Below are 16,570 nucleotides of genomic sequence, written 5' to 3'. Positions count from 1 at the left end.
CAAAATTAAGAGTATCCAAGAAACAGACAAATGGAAAGTAATTCAGAAATAAGTCTCTTTGAATTTGTTTTCAGGTGTTCTTGTGAGAGAATTTTAAGGTAGGTCAACAAGGAAATTAGACAACCGACGAAAGACAGAAATAAGTGGACATACCAGTAATACCTCTGAAAAACTGCCTAAATACTTTTCTTAATTCAGTTTAGTTTATGCTTATTTAGTCTCTTCTATATGTAACAACATGCTTGCCTCTCAGTTATGTGCTTTGTGATCCCCAAGATGTCATCATTTAAATGTTCACAAATTTTTTTAAGCTTTCAATTTTGTCTAAACAGTTTTTACTCATTGATTTTGGTCCTGAACTTCAATATTTAGATTAATAATGAAACTTGAAAGAAAATTCAACTGACCTTGCTAAAGATAATGTTCTTTCTTATTCTTTTCCTTTTCTAAAGTTGTAATTTCTTTCTCTTGGTTCAAAAATTCTATGATATTCCCACAAAACTCTACTCTCATCACTATTATCATATATGCACATTCTACATTTAAAATGTATTCCAACTTCCACAAAAAAAAAAAAGAATAAGAATGAGGACTTATTATTCACATTGGAGACCACTTCATAAAAGGATTCATCATAGGTTTCCATTAAACATAGTGCTTCTTTCAATGCAGTTATACTATTCAATTCACAAAATTGAATTTTCACTAATGTATCTATTGCCCAAAGTGCAGTAAACCATAATCTATGAAAATCACTTCATTTCATGATGGATCAAATGAAATAAGGCTCACAGATTTCTCGTAAATCTTATTTTGGAGGGGTTTTGTTTGTTAAGGAAATTCAAGAGTTCATAGCTTCACTTAAGCATTACATGATGCTCTAAATACCATGAGAAAGTAAGTCAAGGTAATGCTACCTCCCTTACGAGACATGGTGGGGGGAGAATTACATGAGGGAGAGCAAGAAAGGGAATAAACTCCTGGACAATGCTAGGGTTCAATGCTCCATGAATATTCTCATGTTTCTCCATGATTAGAACTTTTTGAGCAAAGGTTCCTAGCAACCTGCTTAAAGAGCAACTGAATAGAGACCCTAAAAGTAAAGACTTCTGGGGAGACCTCTTAACTCTCCTTGAAGCCATTTACTTGCCTTTCAGGGTATGAAATAAGATCTTCCCATCCTCTCTCCAGAGAGGAATTGTTCAAATTCTAGAGCAAAGTCTCTCTACATCTTCTGAGGGGAGGACAAGCAAATGTGCCAGCCACTCTATATAAGACCTAAATTCGTAATCTGGGGGCTCCTCTCCTGTGGTGTCTGTGCAAGGACATCAGGTCTTAATTACATTACTGTGTGGAGAAGTGGGACCTTGGGAACTGGCATTAAGATGCTCTGTGAGAAGTAATTTGTCTATTTTTTGATCCAGAAAATGTGTGTTCCCTGTCAAGATAAATGAATAAAGACATTTAAAAAATGACAGATAAAAAGATAATTTGGGGATAAAGAAATGTAATTAAATTGAGAGCAGAGGGAAGAACTCTTTTACATAGACCAGAACTTCTCAATTTTGGCACTAACTTCTAACCAGTTAATTCTCTGTTGTGGGAAACCATCCTGTGCATTGTAATGACGTTTCGTAGCACCCTTGCCCTATACCCACCAGATGTCAACAGCTCCCAAGAAACAACCAAAGCTATCTCCAGACATTGCCAAATGCCTCCTGGAATGCAAAATCACCCCTGGTTGAGAACTACTGATATAAATGGATTAAATGTCACCAACTATGGCCTCAAATTCATAATAGGCTTCAAACATGGCCTATTAAGTGGCCATAGTACAACTGCATTTCTCCTTTTGCTTTAGCAAACATTACCCCAGTAGTATTTTGAATCATTAAATTCAGGTTACTATATCCCAAAGCAATACTTCAGGGGGTTATCCTATTTAGAATGCTAGCTCTCCTGAATAAATTATGTGATTTACTAAAGATAGCACAGTTAGCTGGACAATAGTAGTCCAATTAAAATAGATACATATATATATATATATATATATATATATAGAGAGAGAGAGAGAGAGAGAGAGAAATATATATAGACATAAACAACTTACATAAAGTTTTTGCTATCTATAGAATTTCAAGGTTGGAAAACACATAACTACTCATCACTTCTGACCATACTTTTATCCTGTTTTAAGTTTTGGTTTTGTTTTTTTTTTAAGATTTTATTTATTTATTTTGCAGACAGAGATCACAAGTAGGCAGAGAGAGAGGGGGGAGCAGGCTCCCTGCTGAGCAGAGAGCCTGATGCGGGGCTAGATCCTAGGACCCTGGGATCACGACCTGAGCCGAAGGCAGAGGCTTAAACCACTGAGCCATCCAGGTGCCCACTGTTTTAAGTTTTTAATTAATTTTTACTTAATTCCAGTGGGTTAACATATAGTGTAATATTAGGTTCAGGTGTACAATATAATGATTCCATACAACACCCTGTGCTCATCACAAGTGCCCTCCTTAACCCCCATCACCTATTTAACCCATCCCCCCACTCAGCTCCCCTCTGGTAACCATCAGTTTGCTCTCTAAACCTAAGAGTCCCTTTCTTGGTTTGTTTCTCTCTCTCTCCTTTTCCCTCTGCTCATTTGTGTTGTTTCTTAAATTCTACATAGGAGTGAAATCATATGGAATTCTTCTTTCTCTGAATTATTTCACTTAGCATAATACTCTCTATCTCTATGCATGTCATCGCAAATGGCAATATTGCATTTTTTATAGCTGAGTAGTATGTATATTACTTTATATTATATATTATATATATTACATATTATATGTAATTGCCTTTAATATGTAATATATATTACATATAATGTGTAACTGTATATAATATGTATATCCCTATACATATATATATGCTTCAATATCCTCCACAATATCTCTGCTGAGTTACGGTCCACCCAGTGCTTGAACAACATGACAGAATGTAGGGTGTTTGTATTCAATAACATATTTCTCTAATATCTACCATTTTTTGGATTAAAAACCTGTAATTCCTTCCACCATATTTAGTAGAGCAGGACTTTAAGTTCTTCCATCTTCTTTCAACATTCTATGAAATATTTACAGTTTGTTCATGTAGCTTTTATAATCTGGTTTCCAAAATTAAAACCCGTACTCCAAGTGTGATCTGAACATTATACTGTAAGAGCAGTTGACATCGTGTCCTGTTTCTAGATACTACGTTTCTTTTAATGTAGCCTAAGATAGTTGTGCTTAGCAATAAAGCAGAGAAAAAAAAGATAGAGGGACTTCTTGAAGTCCGTGATATAATTTTGATGAATAATAAAGAAAACAGAGATTCTGTTTTGTTTCTGTCTTCTCTAACAAGGAAAACTATCTCTTGAAAGAAAATTTTAAAAGCAGGAATGGCTTTATCTCTTTTGTCAGACAAACCAAGCTGTTAAATCATGTAGACTTACTCTCAATTTCAACTAGAAAATGTCCCCTTCATATGTATGCTGCCAAATCCCCTCCTAGTTTTATTTGTGAAGTTAGTATTTGGATCCAAGGTTAGAATCTTACATTTAATTTCATAATCTCTGTAATAATATTTTCTAAATTTTTATTTAAGATTAACATCGAACTCCCAAGTCTACAGTTTTAAACTCTGCACTTTCATGCTTTAGAAAAATTTCAGTTTGCCTGCTCCTCCGTCCTATCACCTCATAATGCTGTATATATTTAGATACATACTTACCCTCTTTCATAGCCACCTTCTACAATATTTTTTCTACAAAAATGAATGAACCTCTTTAAGAGGGGGTGATTTTGGCATCAATGGACTTGTTCAAACATAGGCTACATATCAGTTACTAAGAATTCTCTTCCATAAAATAATTCATTTTAATATAAAGGACAAAGGCAAATATGAATTTTTATTATTAACAAAATTATATTATTGATGTCAAGCAACACATCTATTCTTTTTTTTTAAGATTTTATTTATTTTACAGACAGAGATCACAAGTAGGCAGAGAGGCAGGCAGAGAGAGAGAGAGAGGAGGAAACAGGCTCCCCAAAGAGCAGAGAGCCAGATGCGGGGCTTGGTCCCAGGACCCTGAGACCATGACCTGAGCCAAAGGCAGAGGCCTAATCCACTGAGCCACCCAGGTGCCCCAACACATCTATTCTTTATTGGTTTGTTCTATTTCCAATATAACATTAAGGTCTCTTTTGATGTTCTCATTTTTTTCTGAGGCTCAATTTCTGAACTCCAAAGTTATGTTTGGCCCAAGATGTTCTGGGAGATGTAAATAAGAATTAATGCTGAGCTTGGAACACTGCTTAAAATAAGAAAGAAGCTGTCTAAGACTAACAGGATATAAACTTCCAGGATTGCATAAATATACTGAATATAATGGAATAATAACTGGTTTTGTCTTCACCTACTAAGATATATAAACTTGAAGTTTTGCATTAGTTTAACAAAAATTCTTCAGAAATCCTAGAGCAAACAACTAGAAGTAAGAGCTTTACCTATAGGAAAAATTAAAATAACCTGAAAGAAATACAAAATGTCACATTTCTATATGATAATAATAAATCAGCAGAAAGTGAAATTAATAAAAACAATCCCATTTACAAATGCACCAAAAATAACACAATACTGAGGAAGAAACTTAACCAAGAAGGTGAAAAGCCTGTATTCTGAGAACTATAAAATGTTGCTGAAAGGGGATGCCTGGGTGGCTCGGTTGGTTAAATGTCTGCCTTTAGCTCAGGTCTTGACCCCAGGGTCCTGGGATCAAGTCCTTCATTGGGCTCCTTGTTTCAGGGAGGAGCCTGTTTCTCCCTCTGCCTGCCACTCGCCTTGCTTGTGCTGTCTCTTTCTTTGTCTGATAAATCAATTGATCAATCAATCTAAAATGTTGATGAAAGAAATTTAAGATGATACAAACAAATGGAATTTTCCACGCTCAAGGATTGGAGGGAAAATATTGTTAAAATATTCATACTACTGAAAACAATCTACAAACTTAATGCAATCCTTGTCAAAATACCAATAGTGTTTTTCACAGAGCTAGAACAATCCTAAAACTTGTATGCAACCACAAAAGATCCCAAATAGCCAAAGTCATCTTGAAAAAGGAAACCAAAGTTGGAGGTATCACATTCCAGATTTCAATTTATACTACAGAGTTGTAGTAATTAGAACAGCATGGTACTGGCACAAAAAGAGACACACAGATCAGTGGAACAGGATAGAAATCCCAGAAACAAATGCTTGATATCATTACCAATTAACCTCCAACAGAAGAGGCAAGAATATACTATGGGAAAATTACAGTCTCTTCAACAAATGGTGGTACAATATGAAAACTGGACAGCAGGCTACTTGAAAAACAATGAAACTGGACCACTTTCCTACACCATAAACAAAAAGAAATTCAAAATGGATTAAGGACTTAAATATGAGACCTGAAACCAAAAACATCCTAGAAGAGAGCATAGGCAGTAATGTCTCTGACATCGACCATAGCAACATTTTTCTAGATATGTCTTCTGAGGCAAGAGAAATAAAAGCAAAAATGAGCATCTGGATTACATAAAAATAAAAAGCTTTTGAACATAAAAAGGAAACTAACAAGAAAATGAAAAGACAGCCTACTGAATGAGTGAAGATACCTGCAAATGACATAGCCAATAAAGGGTTATTATTCAAAATATATAAGGAATTTATGGAACTCAACACACAAACAAAACCAAATCATCCAACTAAAAATGGGCAAAAGGTATGAGTAGACATTACTTTAAAGAAGATATAGAATTGGCCAACAGACACATGAAAAGATGTGCAACATCACTCATCATCAGGAAAATGCAGGTCAAGACCTCAGTGAGTTGTCACTTCACATCTGTCAAAATAGAGTTAAAATAAAAAATTCAAGAACAAGTGTTGGTGAGGTGTGGAGAAATAAGAACCCTTGAGCACTGTTGGTGCAAATTCAAATTGGTACAGCAGTTTGGAAGACAGTTTGGAAGCACTGTGGAAGACTGTATGGAGGTTCCTCAAAAATATTTAAAAATAGAACTACCCTATGATCCAGTAATCTTACTACTCATTATTTACCCAAAGAATATGAAAACACTTCAAATGATATATGCACCCCTATGTTTACTGCAGCATTATTTACAATAGCCAAATTGTGAAAACAGCCCAAGTGTCCACTAACTAATCAATGATAAGGAAGGTGCAGGGTATATATATAATAGAATATTATTCAGCCACAAAAAAGAATGAAATCTTGCCATCTACAATGACATGGATGGATCCAGGGAGTATTATGCTAAATGAAATAAGTCAGAGAAAGACATATCATATGATTTCACTCATAATGTAGAATTTAAGAAACAAAACAAATGAAAAAAGGTGAGTGGGGAGGAAGAGACACAAACCAAGAAATAGACTCAACTATAGAGAACAAACAGGTGGTTACTAGAGGGGAGGTGGTGGGGGAGGGGTTGGGTGAAATAGGTAATGGGGATTAAGAGTACACTTATCTTGATAAGCCCTGAGTAACATATAGAATTGTTGAATCACTATATTGTACACCTGAAACTAGTATAACACTGTAATGTTAACTATACTGGTATTAAAATTTTAAAAAATATATCCTGGAAGTTTTGAAGTGCCTGAGAGATATTGTCTGATATTTGTATGGGGATGAGGGTGGGGCAGAGAAAGCCACCTCCATCCCCACACAAATATCAGACAACATCTATCATAAAAATGCACAAAGACTTCGATATATAGTTGCCATTTATGTCTGTTTATCTTTGCTATATTTTTTGCTATAAGGAAACTTAAGGACCATTGATACTATAAAAGTTTTCTTAAACAACCCTGTCATTCCTTTAACATCTTTAAGTTAATTGCTTCATATTCTGTCATGCATCCCTGATACACTGTAAATTTATTAGAGACAACAGTGACATCTGGGCATCCATATATACCTGCATGCAACTAAGAAGAATAGGTAAATTTGCCGAACTGAGCCCTCTACCAAAAGCTATACCTACAATAAATGTTTGAAAGATAAAGTTATTTTATGCATCAGTATTTTTGCTTTGTAGTAATAATCTGTCAACTTCTAGCAAACAGTATTTTTCCTGATTAGTTTTTGTTCCATTTTCTATTTCTGATAGCCTTTTAATTAGGTTGCTTGTTTGTCAAAAGCCAGTTTGCTATGCTTCTTCTCCTTCGTGGATTCAAAAATAATCAGGGCAGGCGTTGTATAAATTGTATAGGATGTCATGCTGTCATGATCAATTGCTAATTAATTTCAGATTCTTTCTGTTCTCATGATGTGGGTGCACTCTCTCAAATGAGAAACAATAAACAATTATTACACATTTTGTGTTTGTTAAAGCATTTCATAATTAATAGTAGAGATTAATTCTTAAACAAGTGTTTTCATCCAAGTGTTAGCAGACTGTGTTGTGAAGAAACTCTTGTTAATTTTATTTTTTATTCAAGGAAGCCAGTGTTCTTCACTAAGCAACATATGAATATATGAGGAGAAAAATACTCATCTTAGATAGAACTCCCATATATGATTAAAGGAGAAACATTTTAAAGAGTCAATAAAAGGGTCCTTCATGGTTTTGATAACAAAAACATATCACCCAACAACAATGGAGCTCTTTCTATATACCAAGTACATAACATGTATCATCCCATTCAACTTTAACAACCAACTAGATGGCATTGGTACTATCATGATATGGATTGGGAATCTATTGTGCCACTAGACCACTTATCATGTACTAGGACTTCAAACAAGTTGTTGCAAAACCACACAGCATTCACTATGCAGTAAACTTTATTTGGGAAAGGGAGAAATGTAAAAGACCAGAGTCAGCACAGAGAAAGCATGGGTCCCCGTACGCTCATTACCTGATAGTAAGGCTTGTCAAGCTGGATACTCTGCTGAACTCTTGGTGGGCTTCCATATTCTTTACCTTCAACAGGGTATATATGCTATAGCAGGGGGAAATAATCAGACTGTGCTTTAGGTGCAGTCTGGTTTGGGGTACCAGCAGTTTATAACAGTTGTCTGGAAGTTAGCTCCCAGGTCCTAGAAATCTTGAGGCCTGAACTATCTCATATCTCAGTCTCTCCTATCATAGAAAGTCCCAAGAGTAACTGCTCCTACTGACAGGAAGGAAGACCTGGGTCTCAGCAAGCAATTTGTCCAGGGGACCCAGAGTGAATACCCCTGGTTATGTTTGGATTATTTTTAATTGAATCACAGAAATTAACTTTTAGGAAGATTAAATCACTTACCCAGGATCAGAAGACAGTTGAATGATATCATTGGAATGTCAAAAGGAGCAACTGACCTAGAATTATGAAGCTGTGAAACTATTTTTTGAAATAATGTAGTCAATAAGTGAAGTTGTTAACTATCAACAGTCTACAATAATGATTTACCAAGATGTAATCTAGGTAGAAAGAAATGAAAGCAAAAAGAAGCAGGAGATGCAAAAGGAAAGGTTGAATAAAATGACTGGCAAACATATAGATAATTTTCAATAAACACTGTCTGGATTAAAAAATAAAAGGAAAACAATATTTAATTTTTGGATTAAAAAAGAACAAATAATGGATAGTGATACCACATAAATCAGGATAAGATGATTGGAGTCTATATATTCTAGGGTGAATATGTCCTTGGGAAAGGGATTTTAATATTTAGACTCAGATATGTATAATAATCTTTCAAAAACAACTAATTAAAAAGAGAATATGTATAGTTATGAAACAGAACAGGAAAAGTGAAGAAGAAACAAAGGTACCCTATCAAAAGATTAAAAAGGCGAGAAAAAATGTAAAAAAGTGGAATAAAATGAAAATCTCAAAATAAGATGATGAAAACACATAAAAATATTCCAGTAATCTAAACAAATTTCAAAAAATCTTGCCATGTAAATATTACAGATAATTTCAAACATTTTTCCACTCAGTTATATGCAATGTATGAGAGGCACAGTGTCTTAGCTAAGGATGTATAACAGAATAGCACAGCTGCTTGCTATAGACAGTAGACATTTATATCTCACAGTTCTAGAGGTTAAGACTAAGGTCAAGGTGCTGTCGGATTTGGTTCCTGGTGAAGTCTGTCTTCTAGGTTTGCAGATTGCTGCTTTCTTGCTGTTTCCTCATACAGCAGAGAAAGAGTGAGAGAGAGACAGAACTCTAGTCTCTCTTCCTCTTTTAAAGACGTTAATCCCATTTGTAGAGGCCTCATACTCATGACCTCATTTAAACCTAATTTCTCCCAAAGCCTCATCTTCAACATATGAATTTGGGACAACACAAACATTTAGCCCAAAACACAAGCATAATACATAAAGATATAGAAAAACTAAATGTAAAAGGACAGGAGATTATCTTTTATATATCAGGCCAAAACTAGGCACAATAAAGCCAGGGTCACTATTTACTAGCCAATACAGATTTTTAGACAGAACGCATCATTAGAAATAGATACAGACACTACGTTATGATAAGAGGTCCAATTCAACAAGAAGATTAATTACAGTTCTAAACTTCAACTAGCCCAACAAAATAACATAGACAGAGCAAAATTTGATAGACTTACAGAAAGAAAAGAACAAATTCACCATTATAGTAAGCAAGTGGTTTTATCACTTCTCTGACAATATTTGCCTCAGGCACATTCACTTGTTCACATTTTATCTATGGCTGCTCTGGGGCTTCCAGTGTCAAAGTTGAGTGGTAGATACAGAGATGACATGATCCACAAAGCCTGAAAGACTTACTATTTGGCCTTTTACAGAAACGGTGAATCCACCCTTTCCCTAGAGGAAGATCCTGAGACAAAAATCTCGGGAAGTAGCTTACTGCTAATGAGCAGGGAACACTGGTAGAAAGGTGAGGAAAGATGACAGGGAAAAGAAGGCAGTCATGAAAGTATATGCCAGCCAGCTATAACTGTGGGTAACTGATGCTTAGTGCTATGGGGTAACTCTGGGAACCATTATAGAAGAGAGAATGACAATGGTCCCAACTGTAGTCCTAACAGAGCCAAAGTATTGCAGTGAGAAGGGAAGGAAAGTGTAAGAGCAAAGTAAGGAGTGATGGTCAGAGAGCAGGCCCTCATGTTAATCCTACCTCCTTCAAGTGCACATTTCTGAGCCAAGCTGAGATCTGAACTGAGGAAATGGGGAGAATTTTTTTTTTTAAAGATTTTATTTATTTATTTGACAGAGAGAAATCACAAGTAGATGGAGAGGCAGGCAGAGAGAGAGAGAGGGAAGCAGGCTCTCCGCTGAGCAGAGAGCCCGATGCGGGACTCGATCCCAGGACTCTGAGATCATGACCTGAGCCGAAGGCAGCGGCTTAACCCACTGAGCCACCCAGGCGCCCCTGGGGAGAATTTTTGAACTGGACAAACAATTGAAATTTAAATTAAGATTTCACTAGGACTTTTGACAACTAAAATTAGACAATTCTAATGCCTAAGGTAGGGAAAGTCATGAGATTTGTCTGAGGAATCTCCCTGAGATGAAGCAGGAAGAGCCTACAGTGCTTTAGGATTCGGGAGGGAGGAATTGAACACTATTTCATAACTGTACCCCACTAGTCTAGCTTATTTAATCAAACATTAATAAGAAATAGCTCCCAAGGTGCTAGGGCCTATGAAGATCACAAAACAGCATAATGTGTGAAAGAGATTAGGATAAAGAGCAACATTAGTCAGAGTGGAAGGCAAAGGTTTCTTTAAGGAGACCTGGTGTGTACTATGGACTGTGGTAGGCACTAAAAATGCAGATATGAAAAACAAAGATGCCATAGGAAGAGAGTGATTAAAAAAAAAAAAGCATAAAAAGACCAACTATCACAGGAAGTAGTATCGCACAAACACAAACTGACATCAAACTAAATCATACACATACACACAGAGGAAATCAATGGTTGCTGAAGAATTATAAGTAGTACAGTGATGTATCAAGACTTTAATTTAGAAATATTTACTGTATTTACTATAACAGTAAAGTGGAGGGTGGACTGGAGGAGCAAGTGCCAGAAAAAAAGGCAGTAATAACAGAACTAAAGAGAATGGAAATTACTAAGTGGACATTAAGTCAACCCAGTCTGGCCACTGTCTAGGAATAGATATGCAGTTTCTCACATATTATGGATGTTCCATGATCATCCCAAAAAGGGGAATACAGGAAAAAAGAACACATTGAGGGAGAAGTTTCCCCAAAACACCCACTGAGTTATCGGAAAGGGTCATCATAGGAGCCTTTCCTCTACACCTATTCTTCAAGGCTCATGCCAGATGTTACTCCTGGGAAATAAATTTTCCCTCCCTGCACTTATTGTCTGTGTTATTGTGTGCACATTGTGTGCATTATTCATCTAATGTTCTGAAGTTTGTGATTTATTAAGTCACTCTAACATGACCTTGGAAGGTTGGGATAAATAGTCATTTTTACTTTTCAAAGAGCCAAAGTAGACATGCGACCCATAATAGGTACTCAACAAAATTGAATAAATTGAATTAATGCATAAATACTTATCCCTCAACGCACATTTACCACAATTGAAGACTATGACATGACCAGGTAGTTCCCCTACTCCCCAGATAGCTGCTAAAGGCATCTCTCTCATAGGCTTATTTCAAAAAGAGAAGGAAATCGAATTGACTATTTTAAGCAGTAAGTAGAAGCAATAATATCTCCTCTCTCTCTTGTTTTGTCTCCCTCTCCTCCCCACCCACACACATTCCCCATGCCCCAGGTTACAACACTGAAGTCACAGGGGGAAAAAGGAACAATATTTTCAGTAACAATACTTAACATTTATTGAGCACTTTCCACTTGCCGACACAATAACAAGTACATTATATACATTATCTCATTTCATTCACTCATTAGTTGAATGAAAAGATCTATGCAATGTTCTAAGCGTGAGGGACACATAGACTAGTAGTAGGGGAACTACCTGGTTATGTCATAGTCTTCAATTGTGGTAAATGTGTGTTGAGGGATAAGTATTTATGCATTAATTCAATTTATTCAATTTTGTTGAGTACCTATTATGGGTCGCATGTCTACTTTGGCTCTTTGAAAAGTAAAAATGACTGTTTATCCCAACCTTCCAAGGTCATGTTAGAGTGACTTAATAAATCACAAACTTCAGAACATTAGATGAATAATGCACACAATGTGCACACAATAACACAGACAATAAGTGCAGGGAGGGAAAATTTATTTCCCAGGAGTAACATCTGGCATGAGCCTTGAAGAATAGGTGTAGAGGAAAGGCTCCTATGATGAACAAACAGACATGTTTTCTATCCTCATGGATGCGAGGATTATAGAGAATATGGACAAGGAACAAGGTAACTAGTAATAAACAAGCATAATTTAGACTGTGCAATTGTAACAAAGGAAATAAGTTCAATATAACAGAGATATAACAGAAGAATTTGGACGCAGAAGGTGCAGGGTGGGTTGAAAGTCCTCTTGAGAAGATGAAATTTACACTAAAATGAGCATGAATAGGCCCCAGCCATATGACGGGCTGGAAAAAGTGTGTCTCAGGCAAAGGGAAGAGCAAGTAAAACATGTCTGAAAGAAAAGTAATAGTCTGGTTTATCTGAGAAAAGGAAGGAGATGAAAGAGATGAACCAGGAGGAAATGGGGAAGACATAGACTAGGAAAGGTAAGGAAGGCCGGGCTGTGGAGGGTCTGGTAGGCCATGTTAAGAAAGTTGTTATTATTGAACTTGTAAAGGGAAAGTACTGAAATATTTTTAAGCAAGAGAGTAAGGTGATTAAAAGCTTAAGTTCTAGTTGCATGGTGGAAACTCAAAGAAAAGGAGTGGGCTATCTGTAAGATCCAAAAGCAGGTCCATCGGCAAGCGTAAAGGCCCAGGAATGGACTGAAGTTTGATTCTGTTTGGCAGAATGTCAATGCATCTGGAGAAGAAGTGAACCAGAAGGAGTGGCTGGAAAAGAAGGGCTATGGGAAGGAACTGAATCATATGTGGTTCAATAGGCCCTGTCCAAAAGTTGTCATTATATCATAAATGCAATCTCCTGGAAGAATTTTGAGGAGGGAGGGGCTTTGGTCTGATTTATACTTGCAAAGTTCATTCTATCTGCTGTGTGGGAAATAGACTTTGGGAACAAAAAAGGATGCAGGAAACTGCCCAGCTGAGCAATTTGATACAATTTTTCAGATATATCCCAAAGCTTTAAATTCTCATAGGTCTTAATTATGCAGAGGATCAACATGTTCCTGATGTATGACAGGCATATGTTGATTAAGAAAAGAAGTTAAGATTAGAATGAGGTAAATTTGCCACCAGCAACATAAGCATTTGAACCATAATTAAGTGCCATGGTTGTATGGGCATTTATCCAGACCCAATCTGTGACCTTTATTAGCTTCACTTTATGTTTGCATAAAATCTGATGGGGTGTTTTATTTTGTTCTTGGAGAGACTTCAATTTTAAAACATTTTATAAGTTATAACCGTCATTTACATGGATGCTAAGATATGGCATCATTTGCATGTATTAAGGAGAAGGGAGAAATACTGTGAACCACTTAAATATTTTCATGTAACATTGTATTTCAGTATTAAAGGAGGGAATAAGTATTAAAACATATGGAATAAACAAACATGTTATGGAATAACCAAATAAAAATCAAATGTACTAATAAAACTAGGATCTCATTAGTTACTTTTTGTTAGTTTTCTAGGGAAACAGAAACCTTTAAGAACAGTAGGAAAAACAGCAAAACAAGTTTCCTCACAGAAAATTAGAAAATGGATATCTGTGTGCCTAGGACTAAGAGCTAGTAAAACTCCAAATAACTTAAAAGAAAACTAATCTTATCTTACCTGAAATTCTATTTTATCCTTAGGCATTCTGTATCAGACTTTAGTAAAGAGGATTATACCTAAATAGGACTATAATGATATATTTTTATTGATAAAGCAATGTTCTTCAAGTTTGTACAATTGTTCTCTGCCTCAAAGTGATTAAAAATAGTTTCAAAAGACTCTACTGAGTTTAAGGAATACCATAGATTATTTTCAATGCCCCTTCCATGGGATGGATTTGGAGATGGAGAAAAATTAAATCCTTGTAGGCTATACTCATTGTGAATCCATAGAATAAATGTTGTTGAGAAAAGCCCAAGGAAATATCTTCTCATTTACTTGGCAATGTAGACTCCAGGCCATCTAATTAAGTAAAAATTGATGCTCAAAGAGTATCTGACATATTCCATTAAACATTTTTTCCAGACTTGACAATTATTTTGTATTAGCTTGGCAAATAGAATTTGAATTTAATCCTCCCTCCAAAGATATACTTGGCTTCCTTACATTTGAACCACTGTTATGACAGAACGTCCTACTCAGTCATGGGGCAGAGGGAGAGCTCACTGATTTAGACGAGGAGATTACAGCCACTCACTTGGGGTAAGCAGAATTCAGAGTATTTCCAAGTAAATTAATCTTTGATATTTCTAAACATAGCAAACACTTGAAGCTAAAATACTTTGTATTTCTTGGGTACCTTAATTTAATCTATAAAATATTTATATTAACATCTATGAAAAAAATGCTCTAAGAAAAATGTATGTCTGAAGCAGTTTAAATATACTTTGAACAATCTTCTTCCACATTATTAATTGGAAAATTAGCATTTTGTTCACTTATAGTGCAAAAAGGCAATATAATAAAGACAATTGGTACCTTCTTTGGGAGTTCCATAGGCCTCTGTAAAGTATATGACCCTCGGGAAGTTATTCAACAGTCTGAGTCTCAGTGTTTATATCTAGGGGGAAAAAAAAAAGGAAATGGTAATGTCTAAATCATTATATTTTTGTGAAATCTAAATAAAATAATGTTAAACAGAGCATAACTCTTGGTGTTACAGTAGAAAGTAAATATGAGTTCCTTTTCTGTCCAATCACTGAAGTAACATAAATTCACAAGAAGTATAATCTGAATTAAAGCATTTTCTTGTATGAAACGTTACTGACAAAAAGTTGAGGTCATGTTTGCTTAAAAGTGATGAAAGTATGTCCTATTCCTATCTATGCTATAAACATGAAATAAATATGCTGAGGTTATATACTAGGGGAAGGCAAGAAACAAAATTAATAGAATCAAAATCTAAGGTACGAGAAGAGAGGGAAACTGAAGGGAAGATGAATTCCAGATAGTGGAAATGGCTCACACTGTAAACACCTGGAGACTTGAGTAAAAGAACCAGGAGAATATACCAGAAACAACAAAGGTGTAGCATTTTTAAAATATTATTTTAGAGACAGAGTGAGAGAGACCAGTAGTGGGAAGAGGCTTAGGGAGAAGGGAGAGGGACAAGCAGATCTCAACTGGGTCCCACAAAGTTGAGATCAGGACCTGAGCCAAAACCAAGTCGTCCACTCAACCAACTGAGCCAGAGCAGGTGCTCCAGGAATAGCATTTTATTTATTTATTTTTAAGATTTTATTTGTTTATTTGAGAGAGAGAGCGTGCACACAAGCATAGAGTGGCGGGGAGGGGGAGGACAGAAGGAGAAAGAGAAGCAGAGTTCCCACTGAGCCGGGAGTTGTCCCAGGGCTGGATCCCAGGACCTTGAAATTTTGACCTGAGCTGAAGGCAGACACTTAGCCAACTGAGCCACCTAGGTGCCCCAGGAATAGCATTTTAAAATGTAAAGAACTCTTACAGATCAATATAGAAGACATTAAAGCTCCTATGAAAAGTGTGACAAATACATGAAATGACAGCTTAAAAGAAAAAAAAAAATATATATATATATATATATATATTGCACTAAACATAGGAATAATTGTTCTGCTTTTATAGGAATAAAGTAAACTAAATGTCATCTGTTGCCTATCCAAGTAGCAAACCTCATAAAATAAAGGAGTAGGAGCAGAAAAAGAAGAATCAATACAGTAAAACCTATGCCTTTACCAACTGCTGATGTGAGTGTAAATAGGTAACATGTATAGCCTCTCTTGAAAGGGACTTCCTCTATGGAGAAATGTTAACAAGAGTTTGTATTCTTTAAGTAATTCCACTTATAAGAAAATAATTAAATGGGAAAATTTTATGTAAGGATGTTACTTTCCACATGGATTTATAACATTGAAAATTATCTAAATATCCCAATAATGGCCTGAATAGAAAAAACAGTAAGTAAGCTATGATCATCTGTATGGTGGTCCATTAAAGAACCAATGAATATATTCCTCCCAATTTTTAGAAACAAGCATTCTTTTCCCTATCCATGAAATCATAAACTTTAATACTTGGGAAATTATAGACCCTTGAGTAGATATTGCACAGCCGTGTCATAACTTTGGTTTTAAAAAAAAACAAACAAACTATATCTACTTAAACCTAGATTAAAAAGATAGGGATGAGGAAAGAAGAACAGTGATTTAGAAACGTGGATCTCTGTGCCAAGGAAGAGCACTCCTGAGTTAGAGCTGTCATTTAAATA

General features: G+C 35.7%; 1 long non-coding RNA gene across 1 annotated transcript in view; it reads right to left on the bottom strand.

Moving 5' to 3' along the window:
* The window catches only part of LOC309864297, a 316,849-nt gene that overhangs the window by 18,704 nt on the left and 281,575 nt on the right, over positions 1–16,570 (bottom strand). Inside the window, exon 7 of the long non-coding RNA XR_014311439.1 lies at positions 14,806–14,887. This is a non-coding gene — a long non-coding RNA (uncharacterized lncRNA). The remainder of the gene's footprint in view (positions 1–14,805; positions 14,888–16,570) is intronic.

The sequence above is a fragment of the Mustela nivalis genome (assembly GCF_964662115.1).
Source record: "Mustela nivalis genome assembly, chromosome: 5".
NCBI classification, from domain to species: domain Eukaryota; kingdom Metazoa; phylum Chordata; class Mammalia; order Carnivora; family Mustelidae; genus Mustela; species Mustela nivalis.
The sequence above is the reverse complement of the archived record's forward strand: the minus strand, read 5'-3'. Positions and strand labels throughout refer to the sequence as shown.